We start from the raw sequence: 12291 nt of genomic DNA, 5'->3' as shown, positions 1-12291 counted from the left end.
GTATTTCCCATTGTTTCCTTTTAGGTGCATTATATTTATGCTTATCTTTCATAGATACGGATCTTGACCGATGGATATGTTTAGTTCTAGAGGGTTCATTTGAGAGATGTATGACATTGTTTATCTCCTTGTGCATTTGAATTATTATTATGATGGTGGTAGTCATTGATATCATTTTGGGAGATGGTTTATTAGGTGTATTCCCTAGGCTTGGGAATGGATATTTAGTTTGATCTTCTTGGTTATGAGAGGCTTAAATCTATTTTAATTACATGATATATATGTTTTTTTGGTCAAAGGGACTGAACGGGTTGGGTGTTGTGACGACTTCTCATTTGGGGTTTTATGGAGGATATCATACTTGACACAGTTAGCATTTAGAGGTGTGTGTAGAAGGACATACTACTGTATTTTATTCGCAGTGTTTCTCTCTTTGTTTCGGTTATCTTCATGGATGTTCGTATTCACATTACATTGGTTGGAGGTTGTTTGGAGCTATGTGTTCACTGGTTTTGTGATCTTGTGTTGTCACATGGGAGATGGCATAGAGGTTCCTTTATCTCTTTCTTTTGTTGGTGTGGATAACATGGGAGAATGTTGGAGACATGGTGTGAGAGTGGTACTTGCAGGTTATTGGTTTACATGATGTTCATATTGATGTGGATGTTCTTGACACTACATGGTTACACTTCTATGATATGTTGTTAGTGGATTCATTTATGATATTGGCATTACCTATGTAGTGGGAGTTCCTTGGTGTACATACGTGGCAGGTATTGCACTTGGGGCTTATGGTTGCATGTTATGGGTTGCATATATGTTGATGAGATGTTATTCACTTATTTTGTATGCCTTGGAGGCATGTATAGTTGATGTGTTAGCACTTGTTGTGGGTGTTATTTCAGCTATGTAAACAACTACCTTTGCATTGGATACCTTTGGATTAGTGTTTGTGTTTGGATATTAGTTGGTGCAGGACTTATCATTTGTTGCGACAGATTGTGTGGCTTTCTCCTTGGATGGCCTTTTCATGTCCAGTGGCAGTGGCATGATGGAGGGTGGGAGCATTCATGTATGATATGGTGGTCACTTTGTTTCTTGTTTCAGGTATCTTGATGGAGCACATGGATTCCATGATGGTATATGTGCGTGGAGAGATCGGTCTCTTGTTCGTGTGATAGATTACTTCTTGGCCCTTATGCAATGTATACAACAAGTGGGAGAATGTTGAGAAAATGGTGTTGTGCACCTTGCATAGTAATGTTTCATTGTTGTATTATTTTATTATTGTGTGAGGTGGACATGGAATTATATTATAATATCATATTGTATTGTTGCACCTAGGAGCACCTAGATGAATGTGCAACATGTAGAGATTCCCTTGGAATATTCTTGTAACCACTTGATGAATTGTATTGACACATTGGTATTATTATATTGTATTTATTTAATATTGGGGAATGTAATTGTGATGAAGTACTCAATATTAAATGTGGGTCAAGGGTAGGTAGGAAAATATTATATTTTATTGTCACATGGTTTTGGGCACATGGTTTTGATGTAATACCACTTGGTGATTTTGTGGGAGCTTGTGTTTATAAAAGCAACCACAAGGGTAGTTGTTTCGGTTGGTCAGTTAGTCAGGTTAGCATTTGTGAAGGAGGAAGCATGGCATGGGATGTGTGGATTCATGCTTGGTCACATGGAGTGCTTCGTTATGGCTGGGTTTTCGAAGGCTTTCCATAGGTGTATTGTAATGCACACATTGTTGATTGTTGGTGTAAATAAATATTCATTTTTGATATTATTACACTTACTTAAGTTAACTTAGGATAATACATCTCTTCGTAGTTTGGATTTGAGACACTTAGGGAAGTGTGCACATAGGGATAGAGCTTGTAGGAGAAATTCCACCTTTTGTGGTCTTATTTTGCTGTTACACTCCACATTTAGTGGGTCATCCACCTCTTGTGGAATATTATATTATTTCTCCTACCTACCCTTAGTATTTCTTACCTACCCTTGTTTCTCATTGAGCCACATGTCATATTTGTGTGCTCATACATCCATATGGCCTTGCCTATATAAGCAGGCCTCTATTCATTGTATTGGTTAATCCAGTTGATCATTTTACATATTGATGAGAATACAGTTTGTTCTTGTCATTCTATTGTCTCTTTTATGCTTTTCATTGTGCCCTTGATCTTGGCAAAATCCTACATGGTATCAGAGCTATTGGGGCTTCATTGATCAGTTTTTGGAGACATCATGGAAGGCTTCTATTTTCAGATTTGGGGATCTTCATTTTTTGGAGGTGTCATACAGCAATTTGGACATCACTGTTGAATCCGAGAGGCCGTTTCCATAAATTTCAACTATAAAGTCGACCTATTTTGGTGAGAAATTTTTTTTTTCCCATTTTGGCTATTATCGTACGAATTTCGAATTTTTTAAATTATTTTTCGAAAAAAAAATAAAAAAATTCTGAAAACATTTCAAAAAAAATAAAAATAAAAATAAAAAGTTTTTTTTTGGACTGTTTTTGGGGGTCCGCAGACCCCCCCGTATTCAGTTGTACCCTGCATTGCAGGGCCATACCCATTCTGTAGGTCGTACCTGCGCCACCGCAGGTCCACGTCACCCGCTGCAGTGTATCGCCCGAGCAGGTTCCCGCCGACCGTCTCGTCCTACCAGCTCTGCACGTTACCGCCGCTGCCACCGACCGTCTCATCCTCCCGGCTCTGCACGTCGCCGCCGCCGCTCGCTCCCGCCAGCCCCCTCAGCCACCACCACCGGCAGCCTCAGCTCCCGACCCGTCGACCGGCCCCCTCGGCTCCAGCCGCTCCCTACTCTCCGGCGACCACCAAAACTGACGGCCCCGCATCCACCATGTGGCAGGCAGCCACTGGCCCATGGTCGACCTTCATACACACAATCACCACGCCACATCATCCGTACAGCCTGCACAGTCATCTGCCACATCAACATGTCCGTACAGTACGAACGCCCAGTCAGCAGAGAGGTGAAGTTTTCATGATGGTCATACAAACGTCAAATTTAACACAGTTAATTGCTGACATCAGTGCCACATCAGTAGCTTTTTGAAAAAAAATTGACCCCTCTCCATTGGGCTTTTCAGTTTTGCAGTCCAACTTTGAAAGGCCATATCTTGCTCATTTTTGCTCTTTTTTTGGTGCAATTTTTTTTGAAATGGGCTAAAATTTTGTGATCTTCACAGTGGTGTGGTTATTTTCTAATTGTGGTGAATAATTTTTTCAAAAATTTTGGATTCTCTCAGTTGTACCTGTCTAATCCTCAATTCTGCAACTTCAAAGGCCTCGTTTGAGCTCATACGACCTCCTTTTCAGGTGTCATTTTTTTTTAAAGTGCTTATTTTTTTGTCTACTTTCATAATCTATGATCAGATTTCAAAGATTTTGAATGGAAATTGTACTTTCAGATATTGGTCTTATTTGGTCTATTAGGTACTTGTAAATTGCTTGGATCTTAGTTGGATCTCTTGCATTATCAGTTTGAGACTCTTTTGGCCTTATTGAGGTAGTTGTAAAATTGTAAATCAAAAGTCCACTTTGCGATTTTTTGCAAGTGCCCATTGTATATGCACTAATTATAAAGTGCCACATCATCACTTTTGGGGGGGGTTCTTTGATTGCATGAATTTGGGGGGGTGTCTTGTGTGATTGTGCCTCTCTTTGTGCTCTTTCCATTTTTGTTGCAATGAGTACTAATAAATTTCCACCTCTAACTCCACATAATTATGCATCATGGAAAATTAAAGTATGGAGTAAATTAATGGAAAAGGGTCTCACACACTACATAGATGGAACAATAACAACAACACCTGATCCTAAGGCTGATCCAAATGCTCAATTAGAATGGCTCACAAAGAATTGCATGGCTCTTGGAACCTTACGCAAGTATGTATCAGATGACCTCATTTTTCACATTGAGAAGTGTAAAACAATCAAAGAGGCTTGGGATATGTTTCAGAAATTGTATGGACAAGTTGATGAAATTAGAGGCTATCAGATTGACAATGAGCTCACCAACTTGGATCCCAAGAGTTTTGATACAATCCAAGATTATGTCACCAAAGCAAATGAGCTAAGAGCAAAGCTTAAGGATTGTGGAATTGACAAAAAGGATGCTCAATTGATATTCAACTTGTTGGATAAGCTTGCACCAGAATATGCAGCATTTGTGTCTAGCTTCCAAACTCATCGTTTGACAGTGGGGAGTTCTTATGTTATGCCTTCATTTGATGCTTTCACAGAAATGTTGATATTGGAACAATCTAAGTTGTTGAACATGGGGTTTCTCAAGTCTTCAAAGTCCAAGGCTTTGGTGGCTAATCAAGGGAATCAAGGAAGTCAAGGCAAAGATTCCAACAAGAAGAAGAAGCACTCTAAGTCTAAGCCACACCAAGAAAAAGGACAATCATCCTCTCCATCTCAAGGTGATTTTTCATCCTCTTCCAAGAAGGGGACACCACCTAAGAAGGATAAACTAACTTTTGCATATTGCAAGAAGTATGGTCATGATGAGCATCGATGCCATGCAAAGCAAGTTGATGAGTTAACTAATCTTCTTAAGAAAAACAACATCAACTTGCCATTCGCCTACACAAAGAAGGATTCATCTCCTTCTTCTTCCTCACAGTCTAAGGGAAAAGGGCAGGCATTTGTGGCTACAACAGGTTCTTCACAGCAATGGATACTTGACTCGGGTGCCTCATATCACATGGGTTCTACAAAGGAGCAATTTTCTTCATTGGAGCCATCTAAGGTACCTCACATTTACATAGGTGATGATACACAAGTAGAGGTTGAAGGGAAAGGTTCAGTTGACATGGATGATGGAACATTTGAGAATGTTCTCTATGTTCCTAACTTGTCTACCAACCTTCTCTCCATCTACCAAATCACTCACTATGGGAATGGGAAAAAGGTTGAGTTTACGCCAGATTCAGTTGTGGTAAAGGAACTTGATGATGATGCCTTGGTAGCAGTGGGACAAGTCAATGACAACTCAAGGCTTTATTCATTCTCCCACTTTGTGCCAAGTTCACCTTCTAGGGCCTTGCTTACTCATTCAAATTCAGAATCAGGTTCCTCACAAAGCTTTGCAAGGTATTACTCCTTTCGAAGTTTGGGCTGGTAGGAAACCGATTGTGAGACATTTCAGAGTCTTTGGGTGTCCAGCATGGGCTCGCATACCTCCGTAGAAACGCAAGGCATTGGAACCACAGAGTCGGCCTTGCATATTTGTTGGATATCCTGAGGGTGTTAAGGCATACAGATTGATGGATCCAGAGAAACATGAGGTATTCATTGAGAAGTGTTCACTTTGAGGAAAGCTCTCCTAGCTTAGCCTCTCTACCTCCTCCACCTTCCTCCATTGTGGATAGTGATGTTAGTGATTCAGATGATGAGACTCCCTCAACTCCTACTCACAAGGTTACACCTCCACAGGGTCCACTTGAAGTTGAGGAGCCTCGTTCTCCACCTCCACCTAGACCTCATTGGGCTCGACAAACACTTGAGTCCACGGGTTCTCTTGTTGGGGATCCTTCAGATACGTGGAGAACTCGATCACAACATCAGGATCTTCCACATGCATTCATTACTACCGCTTCCGATCCACAGACATTTAGGGAAGCATCAGGGGTTCCTGAGTGGGACCAAGCTATGGAGGAAGAGTATAGTTCCTTGATGAGGAACAACACATGGGATCTATTCCATCTCCCTAAGGGGAGAAAGATGGTTTGATGTAAGTGGATCTATCGGACCAAGTTTGCAGTGGATGGTAGTGTGGATAAGTATAAGGCTCGGCTTGTTGCGAAAGGTTTCTCGCAGGTTGCAAGTGTTGACTATACTGAGACCTTTGCACCCGTAGCCAAGATGAACTCCATTCGTTTGACACTTGCTATTGCTGCAGCTCATGGTTGGGTTGTACATCAGATGGATGTGAAGAGTGTTTTTCTTCATGGTGATCTTGATGAGGAGATTTATATGGAGCAGCCACAGGGTTTCATCCAGGATACTTCCTTGGTTTGCAGACTAAGGAAATCTCTCTATGGCCTTAAGCAGGCCCCCAGGGCTTGGTACGCCAAGATGGATTCCTTTCTTCTCTCCGTAGGTTTCACCAGGTGTCATTCCGATCCGAATGTCTAAATTTTGCGACAGAATGACTCTCACTTGATCCTTGTGCTCTATGTTGATGACTTGATCATTACAGGGAGTACTTCATCCATCATTAGCAGGGTCAAATCTGCTTTGCATGATAGATTTTCTATGACTGACTTGGGTCTTTTGCACTACTTTCTCGGGATAGGGATTTCAAAGTCACCTTCCGGGATTACACTCTTGCAGCCCAAGTATGCTCTTGATCTACAAGCATGCTTTCATATGGCTGATTGTAAGCTTGCCCCGACTCCCTTTCTTTCAGGAGTCAAGCTTGAGGCTCAGTGTTCTTCTCCACCAGTTGATGCCACTTTGTATCGTCAGCTTGTGGGTAGTCTCATCTACTTGACTCATACACGCCCTGATATTTCATTTGTAGTTGGCATGGTTTCCTACTTCATGCAAGAACCACATGAGCTTCATTGGAAAGCCTCCAAACACATCCTTCATTACATCCAGGGTACACATCACTATGGGATTCACTATGTAGCAGGCACAGGACTTTGCTTGGTTGGTTACACAGACTCCGATTGGGTTGGCGATCTAGTTGATCATAAGTCTACTTCTGGTTACAGTTTTCACCTTGGTTCGGACCCCATTTGTTGGCAGAGCAAGAAGCAACATGCTATTTCTCTCTCTTTGATTGAGGCTGAGTATCGAGGCAATGTTAATGCAGCGACTGAGACCATTTGGCTCCAGTAGATTCTCACAGAGTTTGGATTCACCACTCCACGACCGATAGTTCTACATTGTGACAATCAGAGTGCTATTGCAATCTCAAAGAACTCGATCTAGCACCAGTAGACCAAACTCATCGAGATTCATATGCACTATATACGAGAGCTCATTCAGGAGCAGGTCATTGATTTGCAGTATTGTCCTACAGCAGAGCAGGTTGCTAACATATTCACCAAACCTTTCATCAAGAGTAAGTTCCAGCAGTTGCGAGTTCTCTTGGGGGTGCGGGATGTGTCATTAGGGGGGGTCAGCTGACTTCTCCTTCCTCTCTTATGGGGGGGACTTTTTCCTCTTTGAGGTTTTGTCCTTCTTCTTTGAGAGTCTTTTGTACATTCATCTCTCTTTTGGGGGGGAGTTTTTTCCCACTGGGTTTTCTCCCTTTCTCCATTTGTGAGAGATTGCATTACATAGTTTTGCTTGCATATTGTACATGGGTACCTATCATGGCCTAGTAGCCGGGACCAATCTTGCATTGTTGACTTGAGTCTTCATTCCCCTAAGTTGCACTTAAGGGGGGGTGTTGGTGTAGATAAATATTCATTTTGGATATTATTACACTTACTTAAGTTAACTGAGGATAATGCATCTCTTCATAGTTTGGATTTGAGACACTTAGGGAAGTGTGCACATAGGGATCGAGCTTGTAGGAGAAATTCCACCTTTTGTGGTCTTATTTTGCCGTTACACTCCACATTCGGTGGGTCATCCACCTCTTGTGGAATATTATATTATTTCTCCTACCTACCCTTAGTATTTCTTACCTACCCTTGTTTCTCATTGAGCCACATGTCATATTTGTGTGCTCATACATCCATATGGCCTTGCCTATATAAGTAGGCCTCTATTCATTGTATTGGTTAATCCAGTTGATCATTTTGCATATTGATGAGAATACAGTTTGTTCTTGTCATTCTATTGTCTCTTTTATGCTTTTCATTGTGCCCTTGATCTTGGCAAAATCCTACACTGATAATACATGGTGGATGATACTTTTGGAGACTGGGTTTTTCCCTCATGAGGGTTTTCCTAGGATATATCTTGTGTCACATTTTTATGGGTATGTTTTCTATTCTTTTCATATGGCTTCTATGTGTTCATTTGATTGGAATCTTAAATGGGCTATGTGGAAATTATCATAAATATGGCTGCAATTTTCCTTACAATTGCCTAAGTTAATTTCTTCTAAATCTTCATTTTTGGTTGGGGCACTTTTCATGATATTCTGATCATTTCCATCAAAAACCCTTTCTAGTGCATCTAATCCCCTTGGGATCTTATTTGTTTTAACTGAACAACTTCATTTCCAAAAACCATCTGTCTATTATTCACAAATTGGACTAAATAATCACAATCAATATCCTGAGACTCATAGTCATCCATACATTGCAGAAAGTTTAGTAAAACTATATCAATTCTAAGAGATTTCCACAATCCATCATATAATTATCAAGAGTGCATTTATGGATTTGATTGTGTGTAAGATTGATGCAAAAATCTTACACATAATCGAATCCAGAAATGCACTCTTGAAAACTATATCATCTTGAAAAAATTGCCAATTAGTGACATTATCTGGTATTGATGGCCTAATCTTTATCTCTATTTCTGACACACCCACAAGTGTTTCATCAAATTGTTTTAAAGAAAAATTGGCAAGAAAATCTTACATCATATTCTTACTCCTCTCAACCCAATCAATTGAAAATACATCAAAAGTTTCAATGGTATCTTAGACAACATTCTTATACTATTTTAACCTTGTATTTTTTGAGGAGTACTTGGACCTTACCTGAGATACAACAAGTTATGAATCTCCAACTGCTAGCAACATTTTAATTCCATGTGTTTCAACAATATTAAGTCCTAGGAACAAAGCTTCATATTCTGCAATATTATTAGTGCATTCAAATTGCGCATATCCCAGTGAGTAATGGCTTCTGACAAAAACACAATGTGAACCTGCATGGTTGTGTGCAACTACTCATTGTGCCTAACAAAAATGGCGTGTTTGTGTTGATTATAGGGAGTTTATTAAAGCCACAAAAAAGGATTATTTTCCTTTACCATTTATTCATCACATTCTTGATAACCTAGCTGGCAGTAATTATTTCTCTTTCCTGGATGGTTTTAGCAGTTACAATCAAATACAAGTGGCTCATGAGGATCATGATAAGACAACATTTACTTGTCCGTGGGGAACATTGCATATAGAGTCCTGTCATTTGGGCTCTGTAATGCACCAACCACTTTTCAAAGAGTTTTTTTAGCCAATTTTGTTGATTTAACTACTTCATGTGTAGAGGTATATATGTATGATTTCACGGTTCATGAAAAAATATATGTTGAGGCACTATAAAGTTTGAATAAAGTGTTGTAGAGGTGCAAAGATCATAGTTTATCACTCAATCATGAAAAATATTCTCTTATGATGACGAAAGGGATTGTTTTAGGACACCATATTTATAAAGAAGGCATTAAAGTTGATCCAAAGAAGGTAGAAGTCATCCAACAAATCGAGATTCCAAAAACTCAAACTCATGTTAGAAGTTTTCTTGGACATGTAGGCTACTATAGAAGATTCATTGAGGGATTTAGTAGAATTGTTGAACAATTGTTTACATTACTCAAGAAGGACTCAGATTTTATGTGGACAGATAATTGCTAGAAATCATTTGAAACTATAAAGTATGCCTTGACTACCTCACCTATAATCAAGGGACCGGTTTGGGGAGAACCATTCCATATACATACAAATGCATCCAATTTTTCTATTAGAGCAGTCTTGGGACAAAAGAATGAGAATGGAGTGATAAATTCTATATATAACATCAATAAGAGTTTGAGTCTAGCAGAGAGAAATTATACAACCGAAAAGAAATTTTTAGCTATTGTGTATGCAATAAATAAATTTAGACATTATATTATTGATTAAAAAATATTTATCCACACAGATCATACAACCATTCATTATTTGATGAATAAAGTTTTTGTGTGTGCTCGAACCATAAGATGGTTGTTACTTTTGCAAGAATTTGATATAACCATTGTGGATAAACTAGGTAAGGATAATGTTGTAGCTGATTTTCTCTCAGGGATGGTTTTGCAAAGAAATAATGAGCTAGTGAATGATGTTTTTCCAGATGAACACTTGTTTGCCTTTTAGATACAATCACCTTGGCTTGCTGATATTGCAAATTGTTTTGTAACAAGGAGGTGCCCAAATCATTTCAATCCTAAGAAAAATAAAAGATTAATTCGTGAAAGTTCTAGATTTCAATGGATTGATGGTCTTTAGTTTAAAATGTGCCCTGATCATGTTCTTTGCAGATGTGTACAATAAATTGATGTTTATGACATTATACATACATGTCATAATGAACCAGAAGGAGGACATTATTCATTAATCAGAACAGTCCATAAGATCCTAGGAGCATGCTACTTTTGGCCTACCATAAATAAAGATGTTTCATTTTATGTGAAACATTGTAATGAATGCCAACACATGGGGAGACCAACAACAACAATGGAGATGCCTCTTCAACCGTAGATGGTTCTTGAGCCATTTGAGAAATGGGGAATTGACTTTGTAGGACCTATAGATCCTCCTTCTAGGGGATATCACTACATTTCAGTCTGCATAGATTATGTTACAAAATGGGCGGAAATGAAAGCATTACTAGTGGCCAAAGAAGGCAAGGTTGTTGAATTTTTGTACAAACAAATTCCTCGAAGGTTTGGTGCTCCTAGAGAGATAGTATATGATCAAGGACCACAGTTCATGTCTAATATGATGGAGGATTTTATCCATAAATACAAGATGACACATAGAAAGTCCTCACCATATCATCCACAAGCTAATGGTCAAGTGGAGGTCACCAATCATGAATTGAAAAATATCATAACAAAGACTATTTCTCTGAGGAAAACAGATTGGTCAAATAGATTAGATGAATCAGTTTGGGATTATACACAACATGGAAGACTACCACATGATTTTCTCCATATGAATTTGTGTATGGGAAAACTCATGTCATGCCAATTGAGTTTGAAATAAGAATATTAAGAACAACATGGGAAGTTGGAATTGATATGTCTACAGAACAAAAGGCCAACATTTTTGCAGTTAAATAGATTAGATGAAATGAGAATGGAGGCCTTGAAACGCACATCTAGATAATTCAGAATCAGAGAAAGATATGGCATGACAAACATATTGTCTCTGAACAGTTCAAAAAGGGAGACTGGGAACTATTATTTTATTCTTGGTTCTAAAAATTCAAAGGAAAATTTCACACAAGATGGTTGGGACCATATGAAATCAATCAAGTTTATGATAATGGTGGAATTCAATTAGTGCCTATTGATGGTGAAGAAAAAATTATGTCGGTTAATGATCATCAATTAAAGTTGTATCATAAACCAACATCTAAAGAAGAAGTTGTTTTAGAACTAGAGTCTAGAATAGAACATTTCATCATGGAAGACATCACTTATGTGGTGAAATTCAGTTGTGAATGATTCCAGCAAGAAGATTGAATAAAGGAGATGAATTGAAAACCACAAATGGCGGTTTATCTCCAAAAAAAAAAATGAGGATGATTGAAAAACAGAAATGGCGATTCATACCTTAGGAAAAAGTTGAAAACCAAAACTGGCGGCTTTTTCCAAATCAACTACAATTTGATTCTGATGGCTCCTAATGACTCTTGATGGCTTTCAAAAATCCAGAAATAAGTCTTTTGCCAGATTAGTGTTCCTCTTGCTCCTGATTGTCTTTGATGCAAAAATTTTTGAAGATTGTTTCATTCTTTTATGTTTATTTGGTCCATGCAGAAAAAGCTTCGAGTAACTCTTGATCAACTTGTCAGTTTTATTATTGATAAGTTGATATTTATGCTCATGATGGCTCCTAATCAGTATGTCTCTTTTTCTTAATATCAAAATGATCAGTCTCGCTTGATGACTCCTGACCAAACACATTGAATAATCAAAAGGTAAACATTTATCATAGGTATTATTTTTGAAATATTATTTTTTAATTTGTGGATATAAAGTAAAAATGATAAATTTTGTTTGTATAAAATTCCGCCAGCTTATTAATAATATTATTATTATAGGTTAACAAGTATTAAATAGAGAGATAAGGAATGAATTAGATTCCATCATTTGTCATTTAAATTTCTAAGAAGTAATGATTACGACGATCAACACACATGCTAAACCCGCTGCCAACTCAACAAATCCTCAAGAAAAGTACAACATAATGACGGGCAGGTCATGCAGATTTAGTATGAATTTAATGAAAAATGTGTGTGTAATTAATGATCACCCTAGACACATCTTTTACCTT

Source organism: Cryptomeria japonica, chromosome 10 (genome assembly GCF_030272615.1).
Source record: "Cryptomeria japonica chromosome 10, Sugi_1.0, whole genome shotgun sequence".
NCBI classification, from domain to species: Eukaryota; Viridiplantae; Streptophyta; class Pinopsida; order Cupressales; family Cupressaceae; genus Cryptomeria; species Cryptomeria japonica.
Note: the sequence above shows the minus strand (reverse complement) of the source record.